The 11,685-nt window shown below is 41.1% G+C and overlaps 1 non-coding gene across 1 annotated transcript; it reads left to right on the top strand.

Moving 5' to 3' along the window:
* Nucleotides 1-11,061: 11,061 nt before the first annotated feature.
* LOC148555540 (small nucleolar RNA R71) lies at nt 11,062-11,169 on the top strand. Its single transcript, XR_015887612.1, has one exon. It is a non-coding gene; the product is annotated as a small nucleolar RNA R71 (small nucleolar RNA).
* The last annotated feature ends 516 nt before the right edge of the window (nt 11,170-11,685 follow it).

Raw genomic sequence — 11,685 nt, forward strand, 5'->3', positions numbered from 1 at the left:
AATTCAAGCTATGAATGTGTGTTCTTATGGCTGCTGGAAAATGAAACCCTAGAGCTTAAATTGAGGTTCAATTTGTGTTAAAATCATGTAGAAAATATGGGGTTTTAGTGGCTGCTAATTTATTATGAATTATAGTAAAAATCGGTTGCTGAAAAGACTGAAAAACGGGTAAAAACAGAGAAAGAATTTGAAGAATTTACGAAGAACACGAAGAACACTTTGAGTGTGGTGAAGAACATTGAAGAACACCTTTTAGATCTTAGAAAGGGCAAGGAAGATTATTTTGGTGTCTGAGGGGTTATTTGGTAATTTCTGAAAGTTAGGGTGGTTAAAATAGAAATATTAAAAGTTACGGGTGGTAAAAAGTGAATTTTAAAGGTTAAAGGTAATTTTCGAAAATTTAATGATAAAATAATAAATAATAATAAAATATTAAATAATAATATTTAATTAAAAATAATATTTTAATTAAAATAATAAAATAATACGAAAAAGGCAGTTTTCTATAAAAGCTTTAGAAAGACAACTTTAAGCGCAGAATCTCATAATTACCTTCATAAAACACTTAGGGAGTGGTAATAACATATTAGTGAGGCAAAGATAAAGGAAAGATAAGAAGTTAAAGAAAAGATAAAAATCAAAGAAAAAGTCTGTAAATTTTTAATGACAGAAAAATAGACAGAGATTAGTGAACGAACTAGGGCAACATAGTTAGTCCTTGAGTTGCGACTAGGGTTAGGTATTATATGAAAAGTTAAACTATTTCAGTATAGACTTAATGAACCTATACTTGGGACAGGCTAACTATTCATATCAAAATTTACATAAGCTTTAAATACATACGTTAAGTAGAGAAATCAGAGCAGAGTAAAGAGACACATAGAACAGAGTAACCAGAGCATAATAAAGTGATACAGAGAAAAGGGTAATCAGAGCAAAGTAAAAAGACAAAGAGAAAAGAGTAATGTGATAAAGAGAAATGGTTTGAGTTAAGATGTTGTAAAAGCAAAATCTATAGAGTTTGTATAGCATGATTGAAGAGAGAAAAAAAGAGGTACTGCATAAGAATGTGATAGTGATGATGAATAATGAGACTAATAATGAATGATTGAAATGAGAATGATTATGTGATGATATGCTGCGTGAAGGCAGTCAGATAGATGGTGGTACGACCACTGAGAACGCTTTCCTGGGATACCTTGCTATAATGCTTTGCTGTTAGACAGAGGTTGCTTACAGAGGTATCGAGATTAGTGTGCTCCTGTAAGACAAAGGTTGCTTACAGTGAGTGTGTTGTTGCTCCTGTAAGACAGAGGTTGCTTACAGTGAGTGTGTTGTGCTTCTATAAGACAGAGGTTGCTTACAGTGAGTGTGTTGGGCGTTTATCGGCTAATAAGTGCCGCCCTGCAAGACAAAGATTGCTTGCAGTGGATATTGCCAACAGGAAAGCCTTATCCAGAGAGAGGTTGCTGGGTAACGTCGGGAGCGGGTATGTAATCGACAGATGAGCTCATTACCTGCACTAGGGCTAGACATGCATCATTCTTGTCTGCGCATCATTCTCTGTTGCATTCCTTTCTGTGTGTGGTCTATTTCTTTATGTTTGTCTACTTGCATGCTATTTCTGTGTTTTATTTTCTTGTATTCTTTTGTTTGTGTTCTGCTTTCTGTTGTCTCTACTTTCTCTTTCTATCTTTATCTTCTGTTTACTGCTTTGCTATATTATGTTATTTGTCTGCTGATCGACCCCAAATAAATGAACGTAACTAATAACCCCGGCCCTACTAAGAACTCCCCAGTTCTTACCCCTTCTCTCTCCCTTCCCCCTTCAGATGGAAGCATGAGTACCCTTCTATAGTTTGCTGATGACTGTTCTATAAAGAGGATTCCGCTCTAGGTAGTCTTCTGAGTCTAGAGTTAACTCTGTTACTTGTTTATATGTATATACTATGAGGCCAGCAAACATCTGCACCCTGCTTATCTACAAACTTTAACCTAAGTCCTCCGTACGATATTGCTGTTATGTGGCCACTCGATGAAGTACTTGAGAGACACTCTTTGATGACATATGATCATGCAGAAGATTAGTAGACGACCTTCCGCCTTTTGACGACGATCCACCTGACTTGAGTTTTGAAGACCTAGAACGTACTTTCCCTCGCTTTAGTAGTTTAGAGGGACTAGGTGAGTATAGAGTCTAGGCTAGCCTGGGCACCAGCTTAGGGACTTCTTGAACAGGTTAGGGCTTGGGATGTTGTATGAATATATATGTATATAGTTATTATCTAGCTATATCTAGGGGTGTTCTAACTAAAACTATATACTCTAATAAAGGCTGAATCACTGAATGTTGTTACCTACTTGAGATGTATTTATGTGTGGTTGTTTATAACTGTTTTATCTGTTATTATTTGCGAATTGAATACGAATGATTCTATTTGTTAATCCAAACATTTTAAAAAAAAGTACCTCACAAAATAACTACGTTTTTAACAACGAATCAGGCTCATATAATAAATAATATACAATAATTAGGGAGACAAGTTGGTAGCGCTCAATTTCTAGTATGATCATGACGTACCAGAAATTGGGTCGTTACATATATCCTCTTCAATCATGCAACTCATTGACCTCTTGGCAATCATGATTGATTGAGCCCCAATCCCTTGGTAACTCAATCTCTCAGATCTTAATCAATAGCCAATTCCTTGGTCTAATTGCTCCTGAAGAGAGATATGCTTGTCCCTGATTATACCACACACCATCGTAGGTCCAAGTAGAGGGAGGATTATATGTTACATATCCAAACACCAAAACCCAGATTCTACTCAAGTGTGAGAAGGGATTTCAAGCATGGTTTCATGTTTCCTTTCCCAAGGTTCCCATGAAATCCAATTGCATTCAATCTCTTTTCCAAGATAATTGAACACTAAGCATTAAGAACGAAATTCCTTCTAGAAAATCGAAGAGAAGATGAAGAGAAGATGAATTTCACTATTATCAATCCATCAAGTACAATAGAGCTCCCTCTCTCAATGAGAGGGAAGTTAGCTACTCATAGCTCGAAAAGTACTCAAAAGTGAAGTGTAAAAGTGGATCTAAAATTGACTGCTTAACCCCCTTCTTCAGTACTCCTTGGGGGTATTTATACTACTCCTAGTAAAGTAAAAGAATTACAAAAGTAAAAAATGAAAATTACATTTTGGAGGGAAAAGAAGCTCGATAAGTGTGATCTCCCAGCTGGCGTGTGATTGGCGCTCTAGTGGCATGTCACGTGCTCTTCGCTTTTAGCTTGGCGTGCCACGCCCAGCCCTTCAAGTGGCACGCTCGTCTCTTTAACAACCTTGGAGTGCCACGCCTTCGAGCTCAAGTGACACGCCCTAGCCTTTTTTCTTTTCCCTTGTCCTCTGGAAACTTGAACTAGCGTGGCACGCCCAAGGTCTGGCGTGCCACGCCCTTGCTCTATGCTTGGCTAAGCTTCTCTAGAAAGTTGAACTAGCGTGGCACGCCCAGGGTCTGGCGTGCCACGCCCCTTTATGAGTGAGTGGTTCCTCTGTTTGGCGTGCCACACCACGAACTCAAGTGGCACGCCCCAATGCTTCTTTGCTCTCTGAATGGCACTGGCGTGCCACGCCTGGGATTCAAGTGGCACGCCTAAGTAAAGAATAGTGAGTGGCGTGCCACGCCTTCGATACCAAGTGGCACGCCCCATGTAATTGGCCTTCTTCATCCTCTCTGGAAACTTATAACAGCGTGCCATGCCTGAAGGTTGGCATGCCACGCCCATGATCTTATCTTGGTTCCAGTAGTTGGCATGCCATGCCTCAGCCTTCAAGTGGTACGCCATAGTGACATGCTTGGGTTGGCGTGCCATGCCTTCGACACCAAGTGGCACGCCAAGTCCGTGCTTTTGTTATCTTTGTGCATTGGCGTGCCACGCCTGGTTGCTCAAGTGGCACGCCTAAGTGAGGTTGAGAGGTTGGCGTGCCATGCCTTCGACTTCAAGTGGCACGCCCAGTCTTCAATTGCCTTCAGCCCCTTCTCTGGATTATTGTACCAGCGTGCCACGCCATGCTGTTCAAGTGGCACGCCCATGGATTTTTGAACTCTTCAAGTTTGGTGTGCCACGCCTGGGTTCTCAAGTGGTATGCCCAAGTGACTTCTTGGAGCTGGCGTGCCACGCCTTCGATACCAAGTGGCACGCCATAGTAGAGGTTCTTCTTTGAATGGCGAGTTGGCGTGCCACGCCCCTTTGCTCAAGTGGCACGCCCATAGTAGTTGATGGGTTAGTGGTGGACGAAATTGTGATTACACTTTGATTATGTAAAATTCATTGCTCTTTCTTTCCCTGGCAATGGCACCCAAAACACGATGCCAATACCATGGTTCACAACTTCGCACAACTAACCAGCAAGTACACTGGGTCGTCCAAGTAATACCTTACGTGAGTAAGGGTCGAATCCCACGGAGATTGTTGGTATGAAGCAAGCTATGGTCACCTTGTAAATCTCAGTCAGGCAGATATAAAATAGTAATGGGGTTTTCGAAATTAATTAATAAAATAAGGATAGAAATACTTATGTAACTCATTGGTGAGAATTTCAGATAAGCGTATGGAGATGCATTCGTTCCTCTGAACCTCTGCTTTCCTGCTATCTTCATCCAATCTATCTTACTCCTTTCTATGGCTGGCTTTATGTAAGGATGTCACCGGTGCCAATGGCTACTTTTGATCTCTCTCGGGAAAATGGTCCAAATGCTCTGTCACAGCACGGCTAATCGTCTGGAGGCATCACCCTTGTCGTTGGTTGCATCCTATTCCTCTCTGTGAAAATGGTCCAATGCGTTGTCACTGCATGGCTAATCATCTTGGAGGTTCTCGATCGTACTGGAATAGGATTTACTATCCTTTTGCGTCTGTCACTACGCCCAGCACTCACGAGTTTTGAGTGCGTCACAGTCATTCAATCCCAGAGTCCTACTCGGAATACCACGGACAAGGTTTAGACTTTCCAGACTCTCATGAATGCCGCCATCAATCTAGCTTATACCACGAAGATTCTGATTAAGAGATCTAAGAGATACTCATTCAATCTAATGTAGAACGGACGTGGTTGTCAGGCACGCGTTCATAGGGAATGATGATGATTGTCACGTTCATCACATTCAGGTTGAAGTGCGAATGAATATCTTAGAAGCAGAACAAGTGAATTGAATAGAAAACAGTAGTACTTTGCATTAATATTTGAGGAACAGCAGAGCTCCACACCTTAATCTATGGAGTGTAGAAACTCTACCGTTGAAAATACATAAGTGAATAGAGGGTAAGCATGGCCGAATGGCCAGCCTCCCATGGAGGTCTAGAGATCTAAAAATGATCAAAAGATGGTTCCAAAGATCAAAAGATCCAAAGATGTCTAATACAATAGTAAAAAGTCCTATTTATAATAAACTAGCCACTAGGGTTTACAGAAGTAAGTAATTGATGCATAAATCCATTTCCGGGGCCCACTTGGTGTGTGCTTGGGCTGAGCATGAATGTTACACGTGCAGAGGCTCTTTCTGGAGTTGAATGCCAGCTTTTGTGCCATTTTGGGCGTTGAACTCCGCTTTGCAACTTGTTTCTGGCGCTGGACGCCAGAATTGGGCAGAGAGCTGGCGTTGAACGCCAGTTTGCGTCCTCTAAAATTGGGCAAAGTATGAACTATTATACATTTCTGGAAAGCCCTAGATGTCTACTTGCCAATGCAATTGGAAGCGCGCCATTTCGAGTTCTGTAGCTCCAAAAAATCCACTTTGAGTGCAGGGAGGTCAGAATCCAACAGCATCAGCAGTCCTTCTTCAACCTCTGAATCTGATTTTTGCTCATGTCCCTCAATTTCAGCCAGAAAATACCTGAAATCACAGAAAAACACATAAACTCATAGTAAAGTCCAGAAATGTGAATTTAACATAAAAACTAAAGAAAACATCCCTAAAAGTAACTAGATCCTACTAAAAACATACTAAAAACAATGTCAAAAAGCGTATAAATTATCCGCTCATCACAACACCAAACTTAATTTGTTGCTTGTCCCCAAGCAACTGAAAATAAAATAGGATAAAAAGAAGAAAATATACTATAAATTCCAAACTATCAATGAAACATAGCTTCAATCATATGAGCGGGACTTATAGCTTTTTGCCTCTTAAATAGTTTTGGCATCTCACTTTATCTATTGAAGTTCAGAATGATTGGCATCTATAGGAACTCAGAGTTCAGATAGTGTTATTGATTCTCCTAGTTCAGTATGATGATTCTTGAACACATCTATTTTATGAGTCTTGGCCGTGGCCCTAAGCACTTTGTTTTCCAGTATTACCACCGGATACATAAATGCCACAGACACATAATTGGGTGAACCTTTTCAGATTGTGACTCAGCTTTGCTAAAGTCCCCAATTAGAGGTGTCCAGGGTTCTTAAGCACACTCTTTTTTTGCTTTGGACCTTGACTTTAACCGCTCAGTCTCAAGTTTTCACTTGACACCTACACGCCACAAGCACATGGTTAGGGACAGCTTGGTTTAGCCGCTTAGACCAGGATTTTATTCCTTTAGGCCCTCCTATCCATTGATGCTCAAAGCCTTGGGATCCTTTTTATTTGCCCTTGCCTTTTGGTTTTAAGGGTTATCGGCTTTTTGCTCTTGCCTCTTGGTTTTAAGAGCTTTTGGCTTTTTCTGCTTGCTTTTTTCTTTTTTTCTTTTTTTTTCTATATATATATTTTTTTTCGCCTATTTTATTTTATTTTTTTCTGCAAGCTTTGTTCTTTGCTGCTTTTTCTTGCTTCAAGAATCATTTTTATGATTTTTCAGATTATCAAATAACATGTCTCCTAGTCATCATTCTTTCAAGAGCCAACATATTTAACATTCTTAAACAACAACTTCAAAAGACATATGCATTGTTCAAGCATACATTCAGAAAACAAGAAGCATTGTCACCATACCAATATAATTAAGCTAAGTTCAAGGATAAATTCGAAACTCATGTACTTCTTGTTCTTTTGAATTAAAACATTTTTCATTTAAGAGAGGTGATGGATTCATAGGACATTCATAACTTTAAGACATAGTTACTAACTACTAATGATCATGTAATGAAAACACAAACATAAATAAGCACATAACATAGAAAACGAAAAACAAAAGAAATAAGAACAAGGAATGAATCCACCTTAGTGATGGTGGCGTTTCCTTATTGAGGAACCAATGATGTCCTTGAGCTCTTCTATGTCTCTTCCTTGTCTTTGTTGCTCCTCCCTCATTACTTTTTGATCTTCTCTTATTTCATGAAGGATGATGGAGTGCTCTTGATGTTCCACCCTTAGTTGTCCCATATTGGAACTCAATTCTCCTAGGGAGGTGTTGATTTGCTCCTAATAGTTTTGTGGAGGAAAATGCATTTAAGGCATCTCCGGGATCTCATGGTGATGAGCTTCATACGTCTCTTGAGCTCCATGAATGGGTTCTCTTGCTTGCTCCATCTTTTTCTTAGTGATGGGCTTGTCCTCTTTAATGAGGATATCTCCCTCTATGTCAATCCCAGCTGAATTGCATAGGTGGCAAATGAGGTGAGGAAAGGCTAACCTTGCCATAGTGGGGGACTTGTCAGCCACCTTGTAGAGTTCTTGAGGTATAATCTCATGAACTTCCACCTCTTCTCCAATCATGATGCTATGGATCATGATGGCCCGGTCTATAGTAACTTCAGACCGGTTGCTAGTGGGAATGATTGAGCATTGAATGAATTCCAACCACCCTCTAGCTATAGGCTTAAGGTCCAGTCTTCTTAGTTGAACCGGTTTGCCTTTTGAGTCAATTTTCCATTGAGCTCCTTCTACACATATGTCCATAAGGACTTGGTCCAACCTTTGATCAAAGTTGACTCTCCTTGTATAGGGGCGTGCGTTCTCTTCCATGTTTGGCAAGTTGAACGCCAACCTCACATTTTCCGGACTAAAATCTAAGTATTTCCCCCGAACCATTGTAACATAGTTCTTTGGATCCGGGTTCTTACTTTGATCATGGTTCTTGGTGATCCATGCATTGGCATAGAACTCTTGAACCATTAGGATGCCGACTTGTTGGATGGGATTTGTTAGAACTTCCCAACCTCTTCTTTGAATTTCATGTCGGATCTCCGGATATTCATTTCTTTTGAGTTTGAAAGGGACCTCGGGGATCACCTTCTTCTTGGCCACAACATCATAGAAGTGGTCTTGATGGGCTTTGGAGATGAACCTTTCCATCTTCCATGACTCGGAGGTGGAAGCTTTTGTCTTCCCTTTTTCCTTTTCTAGAGGATTCTCCGGTCTTAGGTGCCATCAATGGTAATAGAAAAACAAAAAGCTTATGCTTTTACCACACCAAACTTAGAATTTTGCTCGCCCTCGAGCAAGAGAAGAAAGAATAGATGAAGAAGAAGAAGAAATGGAGGAGAGGGAGAAGGGGTTGTGTTTCGGCCAAGAAGAGAAGAGAGGGTTGTGTTGTGTGAAAATAAGGAAGAATAGAGAGTTATATATAGGGACGGGAGGGGGGTGGAGGTTCGGCCATTTAGGGTGGGTTTGGGTGGGAAATTGATTTTGAATTTTGAAGGTAGGTAGAGTTTATGAGGTAGGTTTATGGGGAAGAGTGGATGGATGTGAGTGGTGAGGAGGTGATGGGGAAGAGAGATTGAGGTGATTGGTGAAGGATTTTGGAGAAGAGTGTTTATGGGATTTTGTGAAAGAGAGTGGTGAGGGGTGAGAAGAAGTGAGTGGAGGTAGGTGGGGATCCTGTAGGGTCCATAGATCCTGAGGTGATCCTGTGGGGTCCACAGATCCTGAGGTGTTCAAGGATTTACAACCTTGCACCAAATTAGGCATGTAAAATGCCCTTGCACACAACTCTGGGCGTTCAGCGCCAGGTTGGTGCCCATTTTGGGCGTTCAACGCCCATTTGTTGCCCATTTCTGGCGTTGAACGCCAGAACCATGCTTGTTCTGGGCGTTCAGTGCCAGCTCCTATCCAGGGTGCAATTCTGGTGTTCAGCGCCTAGATGATGCCCATTTTGGGTGTTCAGCGCCCAGATACTGTCTATTTTGGGCGTTCAGCGCCAGAACCATACTCTGTTCTGGCGTTGAACGCCAGGCAGATGCTTCCTCCAGGGTGTGATTTTTCTTCTGCTGTTTTTGATTCCGTTTTCAATTTTTATATTTATTTTGTGACTCCTCATGATCATGAACCTACAAAGACATATAACTAAGAAAAAATATAGTTAGATAAATAAAAATTGGGTTGCCTCCCAACAAGCGCTTCTTTAATGTCAATAGCTTGACAGTGGGCTCTCATGGAGCCTTACAGATGTTCAGAGCATTGTTGGGGCTCTCCAACACCAAACTTAGAGTTTGGATATGGGAGTTCAACACCAAACTTAGAGTTTGGTTGTGGCCTCCCAACACCAAACTTAGAGTTTGACTATGGGGGCTTTGTTTGACTCTGCTTTGAGAGAAGCTTTTTCTGCTTCCTCTCCATGGATGCAGAGAGAGATCCTTGAGTTGTAAACACAAGGTTGTCCTTATTTAATTGAAGGATCAATTCTCCTCTGTCCACATCAATTACAACTCTTGCTGTGGCTAGGAAAGGTCTTCCTAGGATGATGGATTCATCCTCTTTCTTTCCAGTATCTAAGACTATGAAATCAGCAGGGATGTAAAGGCCTTCAACCTTTACTAACACGTCCTCTACTTGTCCATAAGCCTGTTTTCTTGAATTATCTGCCATCTCTAATGAGATTTTAGCAGCTTGCACCCCATAGATTCCCAGTTTCTCTATTACAGAGAGGGACATGAGGTTTATCCCTGAACCAAGGTCACACAGAGCCGTAAAGATCATGGTGCCTATGGTACAAGGTATTATGAACTTTCCAGGATCCTGTCTCTTCTGAGGCAATGTCAGTTGATCCAGATCACTTATTTCATTGGTGAACAAGGGAGGTTCATCTTCCCAAGTTTTAATACCAAATAATTTGGCATTCAGCTTCATGATTGCACCAAGGAACTTGCAAGCTTGCTCTTCAGTAACATCCTCATTCTCTTCAGAAGAGGAATACTCATCAAAGCTCATGAATGGCATAAGGAGGTTCAATGGAATCTCTATGGTCTCTAGATGAGTCTCAGATTCCTTTGGTTCCTCAGAGGGAAACTCCTTATTGATCACTGGGCGTCCCAGGAGGTCTTCCTCCTTGGGATTCATGTCCTCTCCTTCCCTTACAGGTTCGGCCATGGTGCTTATGTCAATGGCCTTGCACTCTCCTTTTGGATTCTCTTCTGTATTGCTTGGGAGAGTACTAGGAGGGATTTCAGTGATCCTTTTACTCAGCTGGCCCACTTGTGCTTCCAAATTTCTAATGGAAGACCTTGTTTCATTCATGAAACTCACAGTGACCTTAGATAGATCAGAGACTAAGTTTGCTAAATTAGAGGTATTTTGTTCAGAGTTCTCTGTCTGTTGCTGAGTGGATGATGGAAAAGGTTTATTATTGTTAAACCTGTTTCTTCCACCATTATTAAAGCCTTGTTGAGGCCTTTGATCCTTCCATGAGAGATTTGGATGATTTCTCCATGATGGGTTATAGGTGTTTCCATAAGGTTCACCTAAGTAATTCACCTCTGCTATTGCAGGGTTTTCAGGATCATAAGGTTCTTCTGCATAAGAAGCCTCTTGAGTACTGTTGGATGCAGCTTGCATTCCATTCAGACTCTGAGAAATCATATTGACTTACTGAGTCAATATTTTGTTCTGAGCCAATATGGCATTCAGAGTATCAACTTCAAGAACTCCCTTCTTCATTGGCGTCCCATTACTCACAGGATTCCTCTCAGAAGTGTACATGAACTGGTTATTAGCAACCATGTCAATGAGTTCTTGAGCTTCTGCAGGCGTTTTCTTTAGGTGAATGGATCCACCTGCAGAAGTATCCAATGACATCTTTGATAGCTCAGATAAACCATCATAGAAGATATCCAGGATGGTCCATTCTGAAAGCATGTCAGAAGGACACTTTTTGGTCAGCTGCTTGTATCTTTCCCAAGCTTCATAGAGGGATTCACCTTCTTTCTGTCTGAAGGTTTGAACATCAGCTCTAAGCTTGCTCAGCTTTTGAGGAGGAAAGAACTTGGCTAAGAAAGCCGTGACCAGCTTATCCCAAGAGTTCAGGCTATCTTTGGGTTGAGAGTCCAACCACACTCTAGCTTTGTCTCTTACAGCAAAAGGGAAAAGCATGAGCCTGTAGACTTCAGGATCTACTCCATTAGTCTTAACAGTATCACAGATCTGCAAGAATTCAGTTAAGAACTGAAAAGGATCTTCAGATGGAAGTCCATGAAACTTGCAGTTCTGCTGCATCAGAGAAACTAGCTGAGGTTTCAGCTCAAAATTGTTTGCTCCAATAGCAGGAATGGAGATGCTTCTTCCATGTAAATTGGAATTTGGTGCAGTAAAGTCACCAAGCATCCTCCTTGCCTTATTGTTGTTGGGTTCGGCTGCCATCTCCTTTACTTGTTCAAAATTTTCAATAAGGTTGTCTCTGGATTGTTGTAATTTAGCTTCTCTTAGTTTCCTCTTCAGAGTCCTTTCAGGTTCTGGATCAGCTTCAACAAGAATGCC

This window comes from Arachis ipaensis, chromosome B6, assembly GCF_059453495.1.
Source record: "Arachis ipaensis isolate K30076 ecotype BB chromosome B6, ASM5945349v1, whole genome shotgun sequence".
NCBI lineage: Eukaryota > Viridiplantae > Streptophyta > Magnoliopsida > Fabales > Fabaceae > Arachis > Arachis ipaensis.